This window comes from Pinus tabuliformis, chromosome J (genome assembly GCF_031772625.1).
Source record: "Pinus tabuliformis cultivar Carrire ecotype Pingquan chromosome J, CPIR1, whole genome shotgun sequence".
NCBI lineage: Eukaryota > Viridiplantae > Streptophyta > Pinopsida > Pinales > Pinaceae > Pinus > Pinus tabuliformis.
Window position 1 is genome coordinate 1,469,750,093 of NC_142295.1, and position 13,624 is coordinate 1,469,763,716.

At 36.4% G+C, this 13,624-nt stretch overlaps 1 pseudogene; it reads left to right on the forward strand.

Annotated features, from left to right (window-relative positions):
• The first annotated feature begins 4,862 nt into the window (after nucleotides 1–4,862).
• LOC149232918 (uncharacterized) lies at nucleotides 4,863–11,368 on the forward strand (annotated as a pseudogene).
• The last annotated feature ends 2,256 nt before the right edge of the window (nucleotides 11,369–13,624 follow it).

Consider the following 13,624-nt stretch of genomic DNA (forward strand, 5'->3'; position numbering starts at 1 on the left):
CAAAGTTCAGGGAACTTTAAGAGTGTTTAAGGATCCAATTCGGATCACTAAGTGAGGGAGGGAGGTATAGAGAAATAGAGGGAGGGAGGTGGAGGAGAGAGAGAGAGAGAGAGAGAGATAAAGAGACAAATAAGAAGATAGGGAGGAAAGTGGTGTGAGGGGGAAAGAGGGGGGGAGAGAAGGAAAGAAGAGAGAGGGCGGGGGGGTATTATTGTGAATTACAGACTAAGGGAAGGAGGGAGGGATAATGAATAGAGGAAGGGGGAGGGAGGAGGTTGGGGGAGATAGAGAAAGGATGGAAAGTAATAGGAAGAGAAAGGAAGAGAGAGAGGGGGAGAGAGAGAGAGAGAGAGAGAGAGAGAGAGAGAGAGAGGTGAGGGAGTTGTTATGAAGTACAGACTTAGTGAGGGAAGGAGGAGGGAGAGAGAGAGGGGTGGAGAGACGAAGAGACAAATAAGAAGATAGAGAGGAAAGGGGTGTAGGTGGGGAGAGGGGGAAGAAGAGAGTGATACACAAAAAGAAAGAGAGAGAGAGAGAGAGAGAGAGAGAGAGTTCGGGAGAGAGGGCGAAGAGAGAGAGTGATGGGGGAGAGAGGGGGAAGAGAGAGAGTGATGGGGGAGAGATGGGAGAGAGATAGAGATGGAGAGAGAGTGGAAGAAGAGATGGGAGAGAGGTGGAGATAGAGAGTGAGAGAGGACTAGGAGAGAGAGAGAGTGTGATGGGGGAGAGAGGGATATATATGTAGAGAGAGAGAAAGAGAGAAGCAGAAAAAGACAATATACGAATATGTAAATAGAAATAGAGAGATAAAAAGTGGGGAGAAGAGAGAGAGAGGGAAGGAGTTAGAGAGAGAGGAGAGAGAGAAGGAGAGAAGAGAGAGAGGGATAGAGTGAAAGAAGAGACAGAGAGGGAAGCAGAGTATAACACCCTCCTCCCACATCTACCCAAGTAACCGGCCAACCGGGGTAAATATGTGGCGAGAGGCTACTATGATGGGATTCAACCTCCTAGGTGACCTTAAGGAAGTGGAATCGACAGAAACATACCACACAGACCTTCCACATCAGCAATAGAACTCCCAAGAGCCATCCCAACCACTCAGGTAGCCAACCCTTAAGACCAACTAAAGTTTTAGACCATTAAACCTCTGAATGCTCCCTTGATATGGGCAATGATACATCTAGGAGGCTCTAGATGCTCCCACAACATGGGTATGCATGTGTCCAAGGAATTTTCTGCCCAATGTTGTGCTTGCGTCTCCGGGATTTGAGCCACTTTTTCAGGCCCAGAGCCCAGGTCACTGCCTAGAACTCAATGACAATTTCGGAAATGAATTTACACAACATAACATTGATGCATTTGCAAAACAAACATGTCACAAATATGTAATCTACAGGTGTAAAGAACAAATTTGAGCATAGAGGTCTCATACTTATCTGAGAATCGCTAAGAAGAATTGTTCCCTTATATCATTAGGTTCATTATAATCTATTGGGTCATATAAACAATATTGATTCATTTACAAACCAAAACATGAGGAGAGACATACATCATCATTGTCATAAAACATGCTTATAGCTAGCACAATAACAATAGAAATATCAAGGATACATCAACCATAGAATCCACATATAAACCAATACATTTACACATGAGATATCGAGGAATGAACCTTTTATTAATGAATCGAAAATCCAACCCGGGATGGGACTACCAAGTTCCACCCTGCTATACAGGATTTACAATTTCGGAAAAAAATATCTCCCCTAGGTCGGTGGCTAACCTAGAACAACAAAGAGACAAGGAACACAATGCCTTTCCTTAAAGTAAATAGATGGTGGAGTGAGGCCTACCTGGAATCCTTCGTACACATCGCTTGTTATTTAGCTTGGAAGCTCCAATTCCAGCTCGGAATACCAAAATTAAAACATGCACAGTCAAATAACACAAGCCAAGAAACTACAAGATCTATGCATTATCATCTAAATACTTCATTAAATAGATCAACATAGTATTGAAATATATGAAATAACATCACGTATAAGAAAACAATGAATTCTTTGCATTATCCATGCTTACCATAATAATTCCATGACATAAATGCATTAAGGAAAACCTATTATACCAATCTTGTAGCTGCTTAACCAAATTGGAGCTTGTTCATTGGCCTTTGAAATGGAGGGTGACTACTACAGCGATGGAGAATTTTGTGGAATGTAACAGAGCAATGAAACACACAGAAAATTAATGAATATGTGAATTCAAACACATGGGGAATGATGGAACAGATAGAAGATTAATGAAAAGTGCGACGATCGAACAAATAGAAGATTAATGAATAATGAATGTCATTAGTTTAAAGACGATTAATTTCTCCGACCCTACCTGTGAACATAAAATGTTTTTAATTATTAAATATGATTTATTAAATGAAACTGTAACATAAAATGTACAAATCAACATAAAATCTCATCCCTCCATCTCCATCTTAGACAAATAATATTCACTTGGGAGTAAATCCTATCCATCTATTTATTAAAAAATAAAATTGCTCAAACCCAATTCCAATATAAAAGCGTAATAATTCTTAATATTGATTTTTGATTTTCTTTATCCTTTGAAAACATTGAAAAAACCAAACAACAGATTTTAATAAAAAAATTTAACATTTACAAATAAACTCGACAACTTGAGCAATTTGAAAGCTCTCATGGCAGATTCAAGTCCAATATTAGTTTGTATCAATGTAGTGGTCTAATTTTCTAAGAGAATGGGGAGATCTACCTTTATAATTTCTCAAGTGATTCTATAATGATGGTTTTACAAGCTCAGAGACATTGGTAGAACCACTAACCTATGGCTTCTTCATCCTAATGAAAAACCAAATGCGATAAATATTCATTGTACAATCATTCTGCCGAGGAGTGACTACTACAAGTTTCCCTCTTCTCTGTTTTCCATATCAAATTTATGCTTCATTTCGATAACTACAAGGTTCTTTCTGATGTTAGTATTCCCGAGGAAAAAACAAAGTGAAAAGAAGATATCTAGATCAAGCACGTTAGTGGAAACGAGAATATGGGTAGGGTGTAGCTGGAAAACAAGAATAAGGCCTATTCTCGATGCTAAAACATATTTGTTTGTCTAGTCGAGTAAAAACCATAATCTATTGAAGAAGAATTATGATGTTGTGAAAATGCAAAAACTTTAAAACAATTTTAGATGGGATTTTCCCATAGATTTATAGAGAAACCATTGAGAAGAAGAATAAAATTATGGCATGCCTATATAATCTCAGATCTATGAGCCCAAGGGTTAATTTAATTGATTGAGCCATCTACCCAAGATATGTTGCCAATGGAGAGTCCATATATCAAAGGGTTAAATCAAGTTGAATCCATCTGTTAGGGTTACCAACTACTATTGCCACTGGCAATTGATTTTCCCTCCATCCTAATATTCTAAGAAAAAATCCTATGTATGAATCCCAAGTCTATGTTATGAACAAAGTTCATATACTCAACAAAATACTCAGAAGATCTAAAATATATAAATATCCATGATAAGACAATAATATATTATATAAGAAGTGTACAAAAATATGAGATGATATTATGTTATGGATGCAAATGTTGGGTGTCCAAAATGTCATCCATTTCACCCTCTTTTCTTTCATTTTCCTTCAAGATTTACCATATTCCGCAACTTCATCATCCTACATTAAGACCATTTTCATGATCATATATGGGTTTATACTTGTTATTTTCCAAAATATTTATTTTAGTATTTTGAGTGAATTTATGGTTAAATATTAGAAAATAACATGTATTCACTTATATATAAAAGCTGGATGAGTTTTGTGATGCGTGTAGGCATATTTGAAGATTCTAGCACAGACATATTTGATCTCAAAGTCTCAAATTCAATTTTTCTCTTCAAACTCTTGAAGATTTGAGATCATTTGTAATGACTCTCATCTCAACATATCCAAATTTGATGGAAATTTTTTTTTTTAAGTTCCTATTGAAAGACGATGCAATTGTTGAAGTAATTACAGGTTTGAATCATAAGGTTTATTTCCATTGTAGTCTTTTCATATATGTATGCATATATATACTCCATGTGGTTTTGATATCACTTTTGATGGGACCAGCCTGTGACTTATGGTTTAACACTAACAATAATAATTAACACCAATGATTTAATCAACGAATGTGTGATTAATTGGTAATCAAAGGCTAGCACTGATATTTTGGTGTGTATTGATGGTTGTATTGATTTTGTTTGTACGTTGAGAGGACAGTTGTCCTGGCCTCGGGTTTCCTTCCCGCTCTTGGACTAAACCCTAACCCTCACGTTGTTCACTCTGGCATTTTCATTTTGCTTTGTTTGGTGTTGAAAGCTTTGTCCGTCAGTTTTGTTGGTGACTGTAAATGGTTTGAGCCCAATGCTCTGTTCATGCCCGACTATGGGTTTCTCTGTTGGTAGGTGGTATAACTCTACTCAGTATTGTCTTGACTATCTGGTTAGTTCGGCTCTGTCATTAAGTTGTTGGCTTCGTTGCGAGGGTTTCTCTGTTTTTCTCGGTGGTCTGGTGCTCTTCTGGTGGTCACTGTCTCTCCTTCTGTCCCTTACGCGTTCTGTTGAACTTCTTCAATGATATTTCCAGCTGCCTGTATGATTATTTCTTCGTTTGACTTGTCTGCAATATATTATGAACACAGGTTGCGGCCTCGAAAGACCCTTTCCTCTGTGTTCATTCGGCTCTGGCAAGGTAACGACTCCTTCCCTGCTAAATTCTACTTCCTCTGATTTTCTTATGAGCTAACAATTGTTGCTCCTCGTGAGTAGGGTTTCCTTCAATGGCCGCGACCCAAATATGGGTTCATTCGTCCAGTGCTTTCGAATATGCTGGTAAGTGCTCTTGGATTACTTCTTTTCATTGTTCGCTCCTTTAGTCCTTCTGTATGTTAACGCTAATACTTTGCCGTGGTCGCTGTGCAGGTTGGTATGCTCCTAGCTGGACTGCTACTCGGCCCTTCCTCCAAACGGAACCGGTAGGGTCGTTCCCTGTTGCAACTTGTTTGGTTTGAGGGTTTCCCAAGTCGATTTCTTCCTCGGTGTAGTCGGTCAATAGACTAGGAACTGGGTCTCTGTTGTCTCATCTTTTGGTTGATGGCAAAATGGCCTTCGGGCCCAGTTGTATATGATTTCGTTTGTTCTTCAATGGACTGTAACTGTTTCAGGGTTATAACCCTAACCCTCGTTCGTTGTTTCTCTCCCGAAGGAGGGTTTGTTCGGCCTTAGGGTTGCTGGACTTTAGAACTTGTATTTATATAGTCTATATACTGGTCTTGACACCGAAATGCTTTTACAGATGTGTCAGACTAGGCAGTAACTCCTCAACACAAATTGATTTGTATATTCCATTCCTTCAGGTTGGTCTTTATTATATACATGAGGGAGAGACTGTTCACTTCATCTCCCGATGACTGTTCATATTACTTATTATTTATTTACATTATATTCACCCAATCCTGATGATTAGGTGTCAACATTCCCCCCCTTAATCTGAAGGGATGTTGGTGAGTCCAAGCATCATTCTAAATCGTTCAAGCTTTTCTCTTCCAAGTGCTTTGGTGAATATGTCTGTAATTTGCTCATTAGTGGAACAATGATGGAGATGGATTGTTTTGGCCTCAACATGATGTCGAATCAGATGATATTTAGTATTGATGTGCTTCGTTCGATCATGGAACTTTGGGTTCTTGGCCAACTTTATTGTAGAGGTATTGTCAATCATGAGTGGAGTTGATGGTACTTGTTTTACTTGCAAATCTTCAAGAATTTTCCTGAGCCACACAATTTCTTTTGTTGCATCCACTGCTGCCACGTATTCTGCTTCTGTTGTGGAATCTGCTGGAACTGATTGTTTGCGTGATCTCCAGGAGACAGCGCCTGATCCAAGACTCATAGCATATCCTGAAGTAGATACCCCAGTTTCTTTGTCTCCATCGAAGTCTGAATTAGAGTATCCAATCAAGCTGAAGTCGTCCACCTGTGTATACTTGATTCCAAAGTCTTGAGTTCTCTTCAAGTACCTTAGAACTCTTTTTGCAGCAGACCAATTTCCCTCACAAGGCTTTTGCATAAACCTGGAGAGGATTCCAACAACAAACAAAATGTCTGGTCTGGTAGTAGTTAGGTAGTTGAGACTTCCTACAAGCTGTCTATACTTTGTTGCATCCTCAAATTATTTTCCTTCAATAGATGTGAGCTTTAAGTTTTGTTCCATTGGAGTGGTAAGAGGATCACATTTTGTCATGCCAAACCTGTTCAACAAATCTCCAATGTACTTTTTTTGAGAAAGAAATATGGACTTTGGATGTTGGGTTACTTCAATACCAAGATAGTAATGAACATAGCCCAAATCATTCATTTCAAAACTTTTTCCCAATTCCTTCTTTATGGATGCAATGTAGCTTTCATTGTTCCCTGTCATCAAAAGATCATCTACATATACCACAAGATATACAACTGTTTTGCCAACTTTCTTGACAAATAAAGTTGCATCATCAAGATCATAATGTTTGAAATTGAGTTTCAAAAGATGCTCAGTTAGTTTTTCATACCAGGATCGCGGTGTTTGTTTGAGGCCATACAAGGACTTCACCAGTTTGCATACTTTATGTTCATGTCCTTTCACAGCAAATCCTTCAGGTTGGGACATAAAAACATTCTCTTTTAGATCTCCATTTAAGAAAGCAGTTTTTACATCCATTTGATGGAATTTCCAACTGTTTTGAGCTGCTAGGGCAAAGGGTGTCTGGATGGTAGCCCATTTTGCTGTGGGGGCAAAAGTCTCCTCATAATCAACCCCTTCCTTCTGTGCAAAACCTTTTGCCACAAGCCTAGCTTTGTACTTGTCAAGTGAGCCATCAGCTTTATACTTGTTCTTGTAGACCCACTTGCAGCGAATTGGTTTGGTTCCTAATGGAGGACCAACCAGCTTTCAAGTGCCATTCTTTATGAGGGCATCATACTCATTTTGCATTGCTTCTTTCCATTCATCATGAGAAGCAACTTCTTTGAAGGAATTTGGTTCTGTAGACAAGTTCAATTCACAATCATAAGAAATATCCATATCAACAAGTGAATTAGAGTCATCTACATCACCTCCATTTTGCCAGTTTGAATTTCTAATTCCTATCTTTGCAACCTCATCAGGATGAACACTTTCAAGTGTCTTTGTCAGCCACTTTGGGGGACCTTTTTAGATGGTCCAAGCTGCTCCGCTGATTGAGTTGGGACTAAATCAAGATTGAGTCTCCCAATTCTGTCAATCACATCACTTAAAGCATCATCCGTTGTTGGAGTTTCATGTAGGGGAGAGTGTTCTTCAGAAGAATATTCCACATGTTGATCTAGTATAGGAATCCCCCCTTCAAGATGTGGAATATAATTATCAAATTCTTGAAATGATTTTGCTTTTGCAAATCTATCCAAGCGATCAAGTTGCCGCTTAACAACATTGTTAGTTTTGGATGATTCAAGAAAAATTACATCTCTAGATACAACAAACTTTTATTTACTTCATCATAGATACGATATGCTTTGGAGGTGTTTGAATACCCCAAGAAGATACATTTACTACTTCTAGCACCAATTTTGTTTCTATGTACCTTTGGTATCAAGGCATAACAGGTGTAACCAAAGACCCTGAGATGCTTTACCGAAGGAACATGTCCATACCACATTTCATATGGAGTCTTGTTTCTAATAGCATTAGATGGACATCTATTCTTTATATATGCAGCACATAGAACAGCATCAACCCAAAACATTATCTTTACATTTTTGAAAAAGAGCATGGATCGTACCATATTTAAGATTGTCCTATTCATTCTTTCAGCTACACCATTCTGTTGGGGATTATTGTAACGACCCATTTCAACTTACAAGTAACATAAAAATATTAGCATGTATACGAGGCATGCATATGATAGCTACATATGCATGCATTGCATGCACTGCGCTAGTATGCATACTAACTTATTATGAAAATTCCCAAGGGGAGAAAAAAATGAATTAATTATTGAAAGCACTGTAGTAGTATTCATACCAATTTAATTATATGAAGTGTTTATGTATGGGAAATAAATTAAATAGTAAAATAATTAATTAATACCTTATTTATAATATATTAATTTATTTTCATTAATAACATTTTAATTAAATAATAAATAAATAAGGTTAATCAACTTATCCTTTGGCATGTCATGTTAAGTACTTTTAAAAAAAAAGATCCTCTTCCCAAGTCGGTTGAAGCGATAAAGATCAAAATACCATTTATTATATATTTAAATAAAAATATGATTTAATGTACAATAAAGATAACCGAATGGAGTAATGAGAATTTAAAGGATAAGGACAAGGTTGATTGGAGGAAAAAAGGGTGGGATTTCTTCAGAGGGAAGGATCCTTTCCTATATAAGAAAATCTAAGAGGAGAAGGTGGGGGATGGTTATATGGGAAAGATCCTTTCCTATATAAGAAAATCTAAGAGGAGAAGGTGGGGGATGGTTATATGGAGATTGCGGGATGGAAATTTGGGAAGGAAGTAAATGGAAAATCTGGGAGAGAAATGTGAAATAACGAATGAGCTTTGGGGCTCCAGATATAGATCTAGGAGTTGAGACCTGTTCTTGGAAGTTTTGGGCACGGGGGCCAAAAGGTTTCACTTTTGAAGCCCAAAGTGAAGCCTTTTGGGTTTGGGGTCCGGAAAGACCGATCCCAGACAGGCTGGGAGGAAATTGGTTGGTTTGGTATCCGGAGAACAACATCATCCAACATCATCCAGGAACCGACACCAACTCAGAAAAACCAGGTAAGTACATATATCTAATTTGATTTGTTTAGTCATAAAATTGGAAGGTATATTCTGTACATTCTGTACATTCTGCTAGAAATGAAATTTTATGCAATTGTAAATACAGTATGTTAGAAATGAATTTAAATAGAAATGAATTTAAATGCAGTATGTTAGAAATGAATTTAAATAGAAATGAATTTAAATGGATAGGCATATACTGTTAGAAATATTTGTAAATTTCAATAACGAGCCCTACATATGGTATCAGAGCTAAATTCAAACACTTGGGACCTTAGCGGCTACCATCGTATAGTGGGAATTATAACTAATAAACGTAAGAAAGTTTTCCTATTTAACACTAAGTGTTAAGCTTGCATATTCAAAACTTTTGGCACAAGGGCAGATAGAAGATCAGGCAGATAGAAGATCACAACTGCGCAGAGAAGTTGACATTCTGGGCATAACTACAAAACAAAATTAACCCAGTGATTAGGCCGCAGCCTGAGCAAGACAGTGAAGTAACTTGAAGAGTATAGAAGTATTGTTCTTAAAAGGACCGAGAGGCTAGATTAATAGCCATTCAAGGTCGAATCCTTTAGTAAAAGGAGCAAGGTTCTGGGCATAAATATTAAGGTCTGAAATCACCTTTCAAATTAAGAACACGTTGTCACCTCAGTAATCCGAAATCATCAAATGGCTAGTTAGCTAGCAAGTAAAGGACCTAGTGCCGAGTTGATTAAAGGCACTGTAAGCATAGTTAACAGGATCATCTTGAAGCTACAGTCACAAGGACCAAGACCGAACTACGGAAGATCTGTTACAGTCATATATATAAAGTCTGAATTGTAGACAATGGTATAGTAGCCGAAAATATGTATCCAAAAAAAAAATGTCATCCCAACATTTATAGTTCTGTGCATAAACAAATGACCGAAAATTCTAAGTTAAGACTTTGAAGCAAGCATACCAATTTTCAGAAAGGAAGTTGTTATTATCTGTAGTTTGTATTCATAAGAATCTAGGCATCTATATAAATAAGATCCGAGCCCATGGTAGCGAAGAAGCCAATCATATTCCATCAGTGGTGGGCTTCCTTTAGATGTTTTCAAAGAATGGGCACCATCAGAGAAGAATCTAGTCACCTTACCTGGGTATTGTGTGGCTGGAACTGTTGGGCATAAGCTGATGTCTGGAAAAGCAACAAGGGTGAAGTTGGACAAAAAGACATATATTGAAGTTCGTTGTCAGGTTCTATACATATAATATCATTCAGTGCACATACTGATGCGAAAGGGATTATGGATCTTGTGAAGCATGTTTCTCTGCAACATACAGTTCTTGTCCATGGTGAGAAGACTAAAATGACCTTACTGAAGGCCAGAATTTCCTCTGAGCTGGGAATTCCAAGTTATGATCCCATGAACAATGAAACTGTTGATATTCCTTCATGCCATTCAGTCAAAGTTGATGTCACAAAAGAATTCCTTAGAAAGAATATGAGCATGGCTAAGCACTTAAATCAAGGTAAAGTAACTACTTTGGACTTAAGCAAGCAGAATACAAAAAAAATCTTCAAGAACTTCTCGTCAGAGATAAAATGCCAGCTGAGGGTATTGTCTTAATGGGAAAAGCAGAGAAAGTAAAAGTTCTCCATTCATCAGAAGCACTGGATACTCTGGAAAAGGAAGATCACAAAGTTGAGTTTATCTGTTGCTGTCCAATATACATCAACAGAAACAGGGAGATAAAACCAAAAGCATTGTGCAATTCTGAGAGTGAATTATGGCCTAGCTTTGAACCTGAGGAACCTGCAAGGAAGAAACACTGTACCACCTCCCATGAAAATGTTTCTCCAGATTGGAATCGAGACAATGATATGCAGCAAAATCAGGAATTTTCATTTCATTCCCAAAGTTCAGTTGGCCACCCTTTAGATTCGATACGAGATGACAATACAGAAATGGAAAATATGAATGTTAATGTTGGTGCTGATGTATCATCAAATTCTTCAGACTTGAATATTGACGTTAAAATGTCTGGCTTAAATTTACTTCATGCTGTATATTTAAGGTTAGTAGGATTCCTAGGAGGTTTGATTTTTCAGGAACATGAAGGTTGTATACAAGGACAATCACTTACTATTTCTATTTGTTCAGATAAGAAATGCTTTTACAGGACATGTGATTGTCCGGAGAAAAGTCAATTGGCAGATATCCTACGTTGTAGTTGGTCCAAGAAAGATAACAAGCTTGCAGAAAATGTACTTTCAGTACTTAGAACCATGAGCATAAATCTAGAGAGGGAATCATTTTAAACGGCCAGCTGAAATGTAACAGGCACCTTTTAGAGGTCATTTTTACAACCATTCAAGATTGTACAATATATTTTCTGTTTACAATGCTGCTGATGGAGCAAGATGCAAATATTTACATTGAATACATAAGAGGCCGATGTATCTAAGAATTTTCGAATTGTACAACTTAGGTGCATAATCTAACATTTTTGAGATTAATATTAAAGACCTTGTAAAAAAAAAAAAATGATAGAAAGACGGACACAGTGAATTCAGATGAGAGAATTCAGATGACACAGTGAATTGTCAGACTACAGAGAAGGTTTGAAGTAAAAAGGCTAATAAACCTGCTATTATTCCTATTGGTATTGCTGCTAGTCAGGCAACAGAAATTGATCTACCTGCAGTTAGTAATGCCGAAGGTGAATTGGAGGAATTGAATATCATAAATTGAGCTACCTGCAGTTAGTAATGCCGACGGTGAATTGGAGGAATTGTAAGGAAATGCGGCAAGCTTATGAGGTTCTAAGGTTCCAATATGTTACATGTTTCGGTTTTTAAAGTTTAAGGGCCATGTGAGGCGACGTCTGGAGGGCCAAGTGGAAAGGTCGTAGTCCCTCCACATTTCATTTCATAATATTCACACATCAAACGAATTAAGGGAAATTGAGAGAAATTTTGTTGATTAGTGGCAGTGACTCACATGAGTTTAACACGTTGATGACGCAGAGGCGTTTAATGCATTCCAAACTTTGTAAAGAATTTTGACATAATTTCCCTACTTAATCAACACGTGAGTGTATGTATATTCCCAAGGCTGTTGATACTTCGGTTATTGCCGACCCGTAGATTTAATGGTTTTGGAGTTAATGAAGTCAGTTCACAATGATGGGCATCTGGAAAAGTCAAATTCCTGTTTTATAGTGAAGGCTGCAAAGAATTTAATATTGTAACATTTTTGCTTTAGCTATATTTTTTTATTAAATTATGCACACATAATATAACAACATTAATTCTTCTTCTTTATCTTCAAACTACGTGTTAAAGAATTAACCAATGCTGCTATTTGCTATATCAAATCGACATGAACAAGAAGTACTAGAATCTACCTAATCAAGAAGATAACATGAGCTGAAAATCAATTCTGCGGATAGACCAAATTTTGACAGCTGAAAATTTATGCGTTGTGATTATTAGACTATGCTAACTCTTTCAATTTCGTTATCTCTCCTCAGCCGGAATCCCAGATTCTTGATGACCGTACGTTGGTGCTTTCCGTTGAGTTCAATATAAGTTTGGCCCGTGGCGCAAAAAAAAAAAGGGGGGGGGACGTAGTAAGTGTCATGAACATTTTATTTCAAAAAAATATGGTATTATTTATTTACTAATGAACATTTAATTTCATGGGTATGTAATTATTAATTGTTTAAACTGGTCAAATAAGTATAGTGGACGTTTTATTTAAAAAAAAATAAAAAATTAATGGAATATTGGGAATTTCAAATAAGAAAGTAATTAACCATTTTAATAATGATGAGATTAATGTATTTAATAGAGGGCTTAATTTTTCTATTGCTCTAAGACAAATTTTAATTGAAAACATCATATGTTGTATAAAAGATAGTCATACAATAGTAAGAACGAAGAAGATAAGGAAGCTATAAAATTCCATCGTGCAATAATCTTTAGAAAAGCCAAGCCATTTAAAATAACAGTTATATATAATATAAAATATACATACACAATTATATATAATATAAAATGAACATAATATATATATCCTATCTCATTGTATATAACGATGGCCTTATAAGTCTAAATCTAAGATAATGTGTTTGTAGCTATTTGGAAAGTATAGTAAAACAATATAATTCTGTGAAAATTTTAAAATCAAACAAAATCATTAAAATGACAATAAACATTGTATATTATAAAATATGCTCATTTCTTTTCCTATCAAGATGGGTATGTGAGATCGGGAGATGAGGGGTGTAACATTGGAGTTTGTATTTTATTTAAGGATTATTCTATAATTATATTTATGGAATTAAATTAAAATATATCCGGATTGAATTGAGAAAAAAAAAAAAAATCAAAAGAACTAGATCGAGGAGAACAAAATTAAGTAGAAGACTGTATAAAGTACACAGAATGAATCAAGCCTTGTCCAGAGAAGATTGAGTTGTGACTTTATTATTATATATATGAACAGATTATCGCGTTATTTAATGAATTACGAAGCTCGAATTTTCTCTTTCCAAGAAAATAAATAAGTAAATAAATAAGAATTGTGAAATATGGATCCCAAGTAAAGGTTTCAAACGTTCACATGGCATTAATCATGGATTCTCCCCAATTCTAATTTGGATAAGAATGACAACCTAATGCAAATGGGTGATTATCCTTAGTTTTCATAATAGAAATCCATTCACATATTAAATGAAAGATGTTAATCTAGT